The sequence below is a fragment of the Spodoptera frugiperda genome, chromosome 1 (assembly GCF_023101765.2).
Source record: "Spodoptera frugiperda isolate SF20-4 chromosome 1, AGI-APGP_CSIRO_Sfru_2.0, whole genome shotgun sequence".
NCBI classification, from domain to species: Eukaryota; Metazoa; Arthropoda; class Insecta; order Lepidoptera; family Noctuidae; genus Spodoptera; species Spodoptera frugiperda.
The window spans coordinates 11542216-11553525 of record NC_064212.1 but is presented as its reverse complement, the minus strand read 5'-3'; positions in this window follow the sequence as shown (position 1 = coordinate 11553525).

Sequence of the window (11310 nt, the reverse complement as noted above, 5' to 3'; positions counted from 1 at the left end):
TAGGCGGCTGATGTACGATCAGTGTCCGATGCGGATATACGACGAGAGGCGAGAAAATACTACAGCTAGCACGCAAGGACTGCATCAACAGGGCCGGATTTGAATTGGTAAGAAGTGCATAGCTTACATCAATCTTCAATACATTTTAGTGATGTGTTGACAGTAAGAACTGGTTTGCAACGGGACTTGCTCACTGTTTATAATATATGTGTGGTCAAAACCAAGTATTTTATGAGATTTAAACAAATATGTGTTATTAAATTATAAAATATTGATTAATCTGTATAACCTAAGATAGGTATCACGGAACATAACTTAATTTGCATATTGATTTTCGCATCTTCGAAGTTAAAATATTCATTCGGCACTAAATCTTATCTGTTCCTAACGCCTCTTCGATTTGCAGCTGTATTTCTAGCTTGGATATTGATTTTCTATGTGCATAGTTTTATACGGGCCTGTCGTTTCTGCAGCCAGGGGACATTAAATACGGGAGTAGCGTTATCATTTACCGTGCATCCGGCATGCACCTCGCACGTCCTAGTGCGGCCCTGGCAGTCACGTCCATAGACGAACGAGCGCGCGAACGCGATTGAGAGAGCATTTTGACTCCTAAATGAGTTCGTTCACACGACTGAGTTCATGGTCGACTGTCTCTGTTTAGGATACTCATGTAGGATGTACCTACTGCTGCAGAGTCACTTACAATGGTCGTTAGCGCTTTATATTTATGATTGTAATTAGCTTACCTATTGTTTATTGATAAATCTGGCTTTGGACACTGGCTGGAGTGGAGGCTTAATAATAGTATCAGTGAAAAATAATGACTACATACATGTTTACTCACTTTATGAAGGAAAGAAGTTGTGTATTTGTATGAATCACATCAGTAAATGACTTTTCTCTTAATCTAATTAGCAATCAAGTAAAATTATTGAGGAAATAAGTAATTAAACAGTTAATTAGCGACAGATAAACATTTTCCTTAAGAAAAAGATAAATCAATGAATGCAATTGTCAGTATTGTAACCTATTATTTAACCAAGAACCTGACGATACTAAGAAGAGCTATGGTAAACATAAAAGTAAATAACAGCAGCACATACCAATTTTAGATTGCAAATATAACGCAATCAATATAAAAATATGTGATGAGAAACAGTTACTTAGTGTTTGTTAAAACAAACACGGTCAGTATATAGACGAGTTACCAGTTAAGATTACAAATCTAATAACAATTTGAAGAAAATTACAATCTTGGATACATAAAGAAAACTAACCCAAAAACACAACTAATAAAAGTAGCAATTTCTAAAACAATTATTAAATCATACCTCACCGAAATCACGATAAGATATTAATAATAAATTTACAGCACACTCATCACTTTCTTTTACTTCAAAGAACACTTGTATAAGTTAATAGAAGAATGACGATAATGTAATTTAATTAGTTAGAAATTACTTAAGATGACTTTGCATGATCACGGCATCATTCCCGGCTCCCCACGCTATCATCAATAAATTCCATTAAAATATAATACAAACTCACGATCCTACTTGGACATATAATTACAAATATAATTAATTTTCAAATGACTGATTGAATGACACTTCACACGGTTATAAATATTTATTGGGGTTTGTTTTGGACAACGGAGTTCATTAGCCAGGCGGTGACTGATCACTTGTTTGATGGTTTTTAACTAAAGTTTTGGAGATTTGTTAAACAGTTGTAAAACATAAGTAAACATGGAAATCTAAGCCCAATTTACAAGTAAAACTAAATATTAGCTGTTTATATTTTGGTTACATTATTTTTACGAATGGAGTTTCTTGCTCGTTTTCTCCATTCGAAGCTACACTTTGGAACGAGAACCTAGCTTTACTGACGAAAAGACTGACAGACTATATTTCTCTATTTGTTGACGTTTTAAAAATACCTATTGGAATAAATGATATGACTTTGACTTTATAACTACTTACTACTCATCAGTTTAAAATATCAAAAGATTTGTAAAGCGAAGACAATTGACAATATATATTATTTTCCATTCGGTTCACTCCTAAATACTCTCTAATTTACTTAATATCTTCTCTTTTAAAATAAAATGCAGCTAACATTTTGCACAAAACGATACAACGCGAACTAAAACTTTACTTTAAAACGATTCCGGTTAGCGACATCGAGCACACCAATTACAAAACCTTTTTGCTGAACAGGTTCGAAGTAACCAACCAATTACACGTTTTGTGTCACCTACAAAATGCAAATCGTTGTCGAAACAAGTAGCGAGTGAGCGACCGATATCGATTTACATAATAATACGCCATTACCGAATATCATCACGTGTAGTATCGATTAATCGTGTTTAAACAATCGATATAGTGATGGGAATAAGAATTTTGACGACAACAGTTATTACGGCGTGATGTGAATAAAGAAATTCTTCATTCACATACTTACATGATGTAAGAAAAAAAATGTGATTTAACTGTTTGACTTTGAATATGATTATCATCAGATATTTGACCAGCAATCTACTATATGTTTGCTTTAATTACATTGATTTTTAAAGGTCTACATTAAATACAAGAGAAACAATGAAAATCCTTAATTTTATTGACATGGTGTTCTTTTATGATATCATGTCCCACGATTTCTCGATCGTAACAGGGTGTAATGTAGCTCTCCCTATTGTCTATGGTTCCCACAACGTCTCGACAGACGTGAAACCAATACTCTTTGGAATTTATTATCTTCGCGAGCAATTTTCAAATAATTAAAGAAAATATCATTACATTATGATCAAATTAATTTAAAAGTTAATGGACAAACTAAAAAAATGATTGTGATACAAAAACATATTCTAGAATAGTTAAAAATAAGGTTAAAAATCGCAAAATACGTTTTATAGTAAGACACGCGGTAACAGATAGCTATTGTGTTCTATAAATAAAGATATTAGTCATACTTCAGCGTTTTATTTCCTTGTTTTTTGAGATCAAATCTCAGTTCGACCAACTTGTTAGTAGTTAGTAAAGTAATCGATGACAGCTCTAAAGATATTCAAGAATTATTTGCTTTCAACAAACAGAAAATTCAAATAAAAACAAAAGACAACTACGATCTGTGAGTACATAGAAGAAAGAAATTATAATCCCTTAGAAAATTACTATGACTATTTTATAAACAAAACAAGACTAGTCAATCTAGAAATGTCACTGTTCTAAGGTACCTATAAAAAGGTAACATGAAAAACAGAAAACTTGGGCATTTAATAACGATATCTCAGACAAATTGTTACTTAGAACAACAATAAAAATTCCAATTTAAGTATCGGTCACTAAAAGATACAAACAGATCAAAGTGCTAACTATTCTGTAAAGTTTAGACAAGCTGCAAGCGCAAACACTTCGAGACAAGATATAAAACCATAAAATATTTAAAACACAGAAATATCAACTCTGTATCCTTTACAATAGAACTGTATTTGGTACTACAGAAGCTAAGCACATCTTTATACGTATGTTACCAAGTACAAATCGTGTTCAATAAACAAAATTGGAAAGCAAATACAGGTCGATTCACTGTTCAAACATTTCCATCCATGGGCAGACTTCTGTGGTATTTAGACCAAATATCCTAGCGGTGCATAATTGCATAACAATAAAACTATTGTACCTCAGTTTACGTGGGAGATTCTCTGAGCATTCCTTAAATGTTCAACTCCGTTCCCACATTAACAAATTCTTGTATCAACAACAATTCTTGTTTTAGGGATGGATTCTTTCTGGCTGTTGTGTTTGCCTTAATTATGAGAAAAATTAATCATGACATGAAATAATAGATTTTCGACATTAAATTTCAAAATGAGTTCAGGAAGAGCACTTTTGTTGGTAATTGTGCAAAGACTCATATAAATTATATCACGTACCTATTTACCTCTCTTGAACCACTAACACTGGCAATAAACAATAATTAGAACCCATTTAAGGCAATCACAATCATTACACACTTCATTAGTTTGATATTACACTATGGATAGTCTTTAATCGTTGATTGGAGATCATCAAAACTTAAGTTAAAAACACACAAATATGTTTTGTTGCTGTAAATATAGCTAATTGTTCCCGTGTCTCACTCACGCGTTCTATTGACAATATCGTCACGTATTTACTACCGCACTTTATGTAGTTATAAACTAAATAAACTATTTTCTTATATTTTCCTTCCTGTAAAGAGTATCAAGAATATAGTTAATATTTGTAATGTAATACTGTCATGGTTTCCTTAACCTTGGTTGGTTATCAACTTCGTTTCGAATTAACAAGGATTACTTTTCTATTGTATTTTTTTCTTTTACATAATCTGTCGCTTCCTTGGAATAAAAGGCGTTTTCATTGAAATAAAATTCATCTAGTATAAATAAGGGCTTCTTGAAACATTGACCAACATATATTTCATCACTCAATAACTAATAGTAGTTGGTCATGGAAAATCTTACTCCCTTTTAGATCGGCTCTAATAACACGGCGATTACGTCACAATGACAGTCAGGCGAGACGTCACAACCTCACACGTTCAATATTGACATTGAGCATCGGAACCGCGTCGCAGTACATCGGCAGTACTTCACAGATTTTACTGAGCAAATGTTTATATGCGTCCAACGCATATCAATGTCTGGAGAACAAATATTACTCATTCAACATTTATCGTTTCATTAATACACTTTCTAAGCACACCAATCGTGTAAACTGTCTATCCCTATTACAATCTACGTTAGCCTTGGGCGAGTAGTAAAACACACTTATGCAAAGCCTCTAAAGTATTAGCAGATACTTTACAATCACAGCTTTCTCTAGCAAACGCATATACAACAACAAATAAATAATAGTAAAACTTGACATGAGAAAGGTGTATAACGACCGGCGGAGACTAATGCACGAACAAATATTATGCAATGAGTTCCTAGCCCGCTTGTAATGTACATGGCATTACCTGCGACCTTTAAGGTAAAGGGCGGTAGTCGGGAACAGTTGGCGGACGGGTGCGCGCGCACCTGCGCAGGCACATGTCGCCCCCACCCGCCGCACACGTGCCCACAATGAACGAGCCTTTTTAACTTTTTTACTCTATAACGGATCCGCGCATCCTGTACGTTAGATGCTGCACAGCTGAACTTTAGCGAACACCTTTTATAACCAGACCAGCTTCTTTGGAACACCATTTACTTAGATCTTGCACAAAAGATGTCACTGAACACGTGTGATTACTCCATAGGCAATAAAAGGGTCTTTCAAGGTTGACCATTGAATATTTATCATTATACGCTGGCATTGGACCAAGTGTATTTTTTGTGTTTATTATGGTGACCGGTTCTTTTTTGTACTTTAACAATTACATATTTTAATACGAGTATGAGTAATGCTTCGGCTCCCGAATCAAGTTAACTTTTTTAAAGTAGAATGAAGTGTTTGATATTATCATTAATCTAGTACACAACAGCTTTGTTTCGCAAAATACAGCAAAGTCAAAGTTTTAAGGAAAATAAATGATGTAAAATTCAGTTCAAGGTCTCGAAAACTTTCTGTTACTATGATAAAGTCAATTAACGTTGTACTGATAACTAGAAAACATACAAGAAGTTGTACACCGCACTACTACAGTGACACACATAACGAGCCGACCATGTCACACAGTGGGGAAAACTTAGCAAAAACTGGCAGAAACTAGTGGCTGCCTAGCTGTCGCTATTAGCTGAATAGTTAATGTTTTACTGGTGTAATAAGACTGATTAATGGAAGCACCCCTGTTTTGTGATGGGTGTGACACATAATGAACTAATAAGTAAGATCGACAGCCACTTCGATTAGTGTAATCGTGTTTCAAATCGAATTTGATCCTCAAAATCTTGCCTTCTGTACGATATCACACGAGTAACAGTAATTTTACCACACTTTTTCTTTTAACCTTTAAAGTATTTTACAAAATCAAATATAAAATTGGCACTTAAATCGTACATATTCATTTAAAAATACAAAATTATCTCAATAATCGACACTTTAGTTGGTCGAGGCGATATATTTTTACATTTAATACAATCTTTCCCAACCAATATAGCACTGGCACCCAGCAGGTTATCGTTAAAAACAAATAATAATAATTTTGTAATGAATTTTAAATTTCGAAATACATACTCGTGTAATCAAATGGCCTCCGTAGTGTTGCCAGCATACGGTTAGTGTTAAAAGTGAGTTAATTAACCATAAACTCTGCGCAGAAGCCTACGTAATAAAATTATATTACCTTTCAGCCATGCAATTTATAGGGCAAAATAATTTAATACTATACAATTATGATTTATACAATTTATGTAGGATTTCCTTTCTAAAATAATACGGATAAAAGGCATTTATAGATGAGACATCGACCTCACGCGCGCCAATCCGAGAACGGGATTCAAATATCGAATGTCGAAGCGACCGGGTTCGAGCACGGCCGATGATATTAATTTACTTTTAAGCTTTCCTTATTAATTTAAGTGGTGTCCGGTAACCTCTTTGGTACTGAGGTTTAAAATATAAAAAATCTTTATTCATTTTTCATATTGTGTTGAAGTGATAGCTATTTTATTTATTTTGGAGATAACTCTATCAATTATTATAATAAGCTTAAACTTTCAAAGACTCTTAAAGACTTTGAAACTATATTCATTCTAATGAATCATCAATTTCAGTACAATACACAATCAGAATCAAACATGATTCACATACATGACCTTTTGTACTTTGTTTTACATTATATCAATATAATTAAGTACATAATATAATACTAACTAACCGCCGTACTTAGACTCATTTAATAGTTACTTAACCCTGTCCTTTGCAATTGTTTTGGAGCAAAATCGTTATTAAGGAATAGTTTAAATAATCATTAAAAGACTGAGTACGGCAAATACTTTAAAAAGTGCACCTGCACAGTTACAACATAAATTCCGTGGAATAAACAAAAAAAATCGTTTATATGCACTTCACTAAACGCGAATGCAAGCTAATCGAAAAAAAGTATCGAACTTTGTTCCCGGCCTACTGTAAGTATGCGCCCAGTGTGCATTTTAATTACTAGTCTGTAATTATGTGAATATTTATGTGTTTTACACACTTTGTTAGTTTCTTTGCTATGTTTTAGCGGACGAAGCACATGGGTAATGACTGCACGTTTGATAAGACAATGGAAACGTAGGTAATTTAAAACCTACGTATTCTAAACTAGGATTAGGTTGTTGCTACTTTATAGCATTGTTTTTAAACATAATTTTTTAATATGTCTAAAAAAAGAGTTGAGAAATTTAAGGAATTCATTAATAAAATATTGTACTAAGTATCAATGAAGACACGTGTACGTAAAGCAATTAAAAATTGGCCGTGAATGGTTTAAAACAATACCTAAGTATATTCTACTATTTCCAAAATTACTTACATAAACTGAAATACACGGCACACCGAAGACCTTGGACTTCGATTAGACTACCATAGCCCGCACTTAGTTCACAAAAACTCAATAGAAACATTCTCAATCCATTGCGGCACAAGTTTACACTATGCACTTGAACGAACGACTGACCCCCTCAATGTACAGCGCACAAGGGAACGGAATCGCTTCGGAATGTAACTTGAAAGTGTCGTGGTAGGGGCAGTCATCGTTGCGTGACGACTAGGTACGTTCGGATACACGTCACGGCAATTACCATGTCCCTCGATTATCATTCTTGGCGAAGCATTATTCGTCTATAAAGCAGTTTTGGATAAAAAACTTAAATCGATGCGTTGGGCATGGAATGAAACTAAAAAGTAGTTACCTGAATATTTTGACAACAATTTAAAAGAACCAAATTTTAAAACTCGTTGATTTTTTGTTAAGCATTATAAAAAAATAATATTACATTTTTATTTAAGTTTATACTTTGATGACACTTCAAATAGAAGGAAAACGGAAAGCAGACATCGACAATAAAATTCAAATAGGTATATTTTTAAATGTAAATAGCCAGCAATTCTGTGTTCTCATTTCAAATTGTAGGTATGACAACTATTTTTATTGTTAGTGGCCAGAGCGATGACAAAAACTAAAATGTTTTTTGGGGCCCGCATCGTGTAATGAGTTTGCATGACGTGTTTCTATTTCAAATGCACTACATTAAGTATAGTCTACAAATTATACTAAAAACTGGTCTCAAGGAAACTTGGCAGATAAACTTACCAGAAATTTCAGGAAGAACTTGTTTTTGTTGTTTTACATGGCAATTTTGCGCCGAAAATCCAATGAATTCTGAAACAAATGAAAATATAATTTAGTAAGTCGTTCCATAAAAGATTTCAATAAGGAAGGTAAAATTACTTTTAATCCTACACGTGCCGTGGAACTTGATAAGTCGTCGTTTCGGCCATTTAGAAGCCCCAAATTATGTTTTACGATACCTATGCTAGTTTTTTTCTTTGAGCACGCGTGCAAATCTGAGTGAAGTCCGAATACCTTTTCCTTATTCTTAATCATCTTCCTATATAAAACTTTATGTAGTAGCTATGTACGAGTATAGTCGTTGCCACGCGTCCTTATGTAAATATTGAATTAAAACGTCGATTGTTTAATAAATCCACTCTAATAGTTATGTAAATTCTTACATTAACGGAAAAACCTTTAACTTTTTATGTAAGAGATATTTTTTTATTTGAAGAAGCAATGTTATAGTATTTTTGTCGATATGTTAGAATCACTACTCTAAAAATAATGAGAATATGTCGATAGCCGAGATAAAGGGATTTAAATAAACAATCCGCACAACTTATTTTAAATTATCTGTGAGTAAAAAACAACGTCGTTTTGTCTATAATATAGTAGCTGATAGAGGATTAGCCGCGCTGTGTAAATAAGAGCATAAAATGTTTATTTTATATTTTAACTTCTGAATAAGACAAATAGTACCTATATAACCAAAAAAACCACAAATGTAATGAAGCAAATAAAATACTATCATACTATAGTTTCTTTTTTAATACCCGAGAAACTAAAAGGAAGCAATAGGCTTCCATAGGCATTCTATCCTTTTTTAAACGTCATTAATTCGAAAAAATAAGTTATTTATCGATGTATTATCTGTGCACGCAACTGACGGTAGGCCGCCATTGTAATGCAGCCATCTCACACCTATTGTGTGCAACTGATATCTGCCAACTTTATTATCGAGTGTCTGGATGTCCGGACATAGAGATGATATTCCCATTCTTATTTGAACGCGTCGTATTGTTTTACGATTAAATATTGGAGTTGTTTAGTTAATATTGTAAGTTCAGCTCTGTAACTATCTCTGTTAAGATATAATGTGAGTATTCGCTTGTTATTTTAAAATTTTGACTAAATTAATCATATGCGTAGCGCGTAGCAAACCCGTAGTACGCGCGTAGACTGCGCTACGCAACCGTAGAGTCTTAGCTACGCCACGGAGCTATACCTGACCCGAAACTATAGCCATTATTTAACATTATTGACCACTCACTAATCTTATCATTAAATAAAAATTAGTACTAAATAAACCCACGAGGCTCTTAATAAAATTAATTCAGCAATAAATATAGGCGCATTAAAACTGAATATAATATTTTCCCTAACAAATCAGCAGTTCATTACGATCGCTTCCATTCAATAAATATTATAGGTGCGCCGGCGCCGACGCGGTAGAGCTTTCAAAGCTTTGTCCCGAGGCATACGGTACGATCCTTACCATTGATAACGTATTGTATTATATCCTAACTGTTTTCAAACTAGAATTTCGGATCATAAATTCTCTTCTTGATACAAGACAGTATTATTGTGAAATATGGATGTTATACTCTTTAGATGGGTTATAGCATAATTATAAAGCAACTTCTGTAGGCTATTAAAAATGATTTTATTGATATTGTATAGGTAACAGTACAAATTATTGATGTTAATAGCTTAATTCGCCATAAAGTTGTATGCATTAAGTTAAATCACTTCTATCAGTCTCTGGTTAAACTTTCGGACAAACATAATTAGGCACTAACATGTATTGTGAGGAATTAACAAAGGTATTTGACTTTTAAACATATTAAAGCCGAGGAACAAACATTTTGACATCGAATAAAAACCTCTTTTAGAAAAAAAATAACAAACAAAATAATAAAACCTCTAACTGCATTTCCGCGGCACGAGGAATAAAATAAGAAAAAAAAAAATACTGGCAACCGGGAAACGCCAGAGAGTTTCGCGCCATTTCTTTTTTTTTTCATTTAAAAAGGCGGGAGTTCTCGTGTGACCTTTCCGTGGCTTCCGAACACGGCCAGGTTTTTGCACAAAAATGAATGGCGACGGAGGATAGAAATCTTTCTCACGCCAGATGCCATGGGAAATGAATTGAAGTGACGCGAACGTTGTTGTATCTTTTAAATTGCACTGAATTTTATGAGTTCGTGCATTTTGAGTGCAGATTTTTGTTTGTTATAATACTTCAGAAGATTCGGGTTATTTAAGAGTTATTTTAGATTTAGTTCTCACAAATAAATGCTTTCTGTCGTGCATGCACATTGCTTTGATAAAATCTGCTAGGGTAACATTATCGTTGCCTAAATGAGGTAATTAAATGCCATCAATACCCGAGCAAAAAGTTATGAATATGTTTTTTGAAAACAAAATTGTTACATTTTTAAATAAACTCTACAAAAACACTAGAAAAATTACAAAATAATCTTTCCGCTTCTAGAAAAGTTTTTTCATGAAAATCGACTAAAACCGCAGCAAGGCTAGATGTGGTAGTAGGGATAGGATAATTAGGGGAAGTGGTGGGGCCGGGTCATTGACCGGTAGCCTCCGTTAATCCGTCAACAGATGGCGTCACCGACGGAGCAGTTTAGTTTTTTACTCAGCCTCACTTTGTCTCCCACGTTCATTTCTCAGGTAGGTATAATTATGATGAATTTGAATTTTATTGACATTTCAAACTATGTTTTATTAACTATGACTGACAATTTTAATAATAATGCTTTGTTTGTTAGTAATATCGCATGTTGCATTACATGTAGCTAACATCTTAATAACTACTAATACTTAGTAATTCTACCTCTCGAATAGGTACTAGAAACTCAAGTGTGGAAGAGCAATACTTCGGCACAAATGAGCCGGCTCAACTTGATACCACGGCCTTAGAGAAAACCGACGTGAAACAACGCTTACGTTGTGTTTCATAGTGTGACTGAGATTACCGGAGGCCCAATTACTCCACTAAAAATT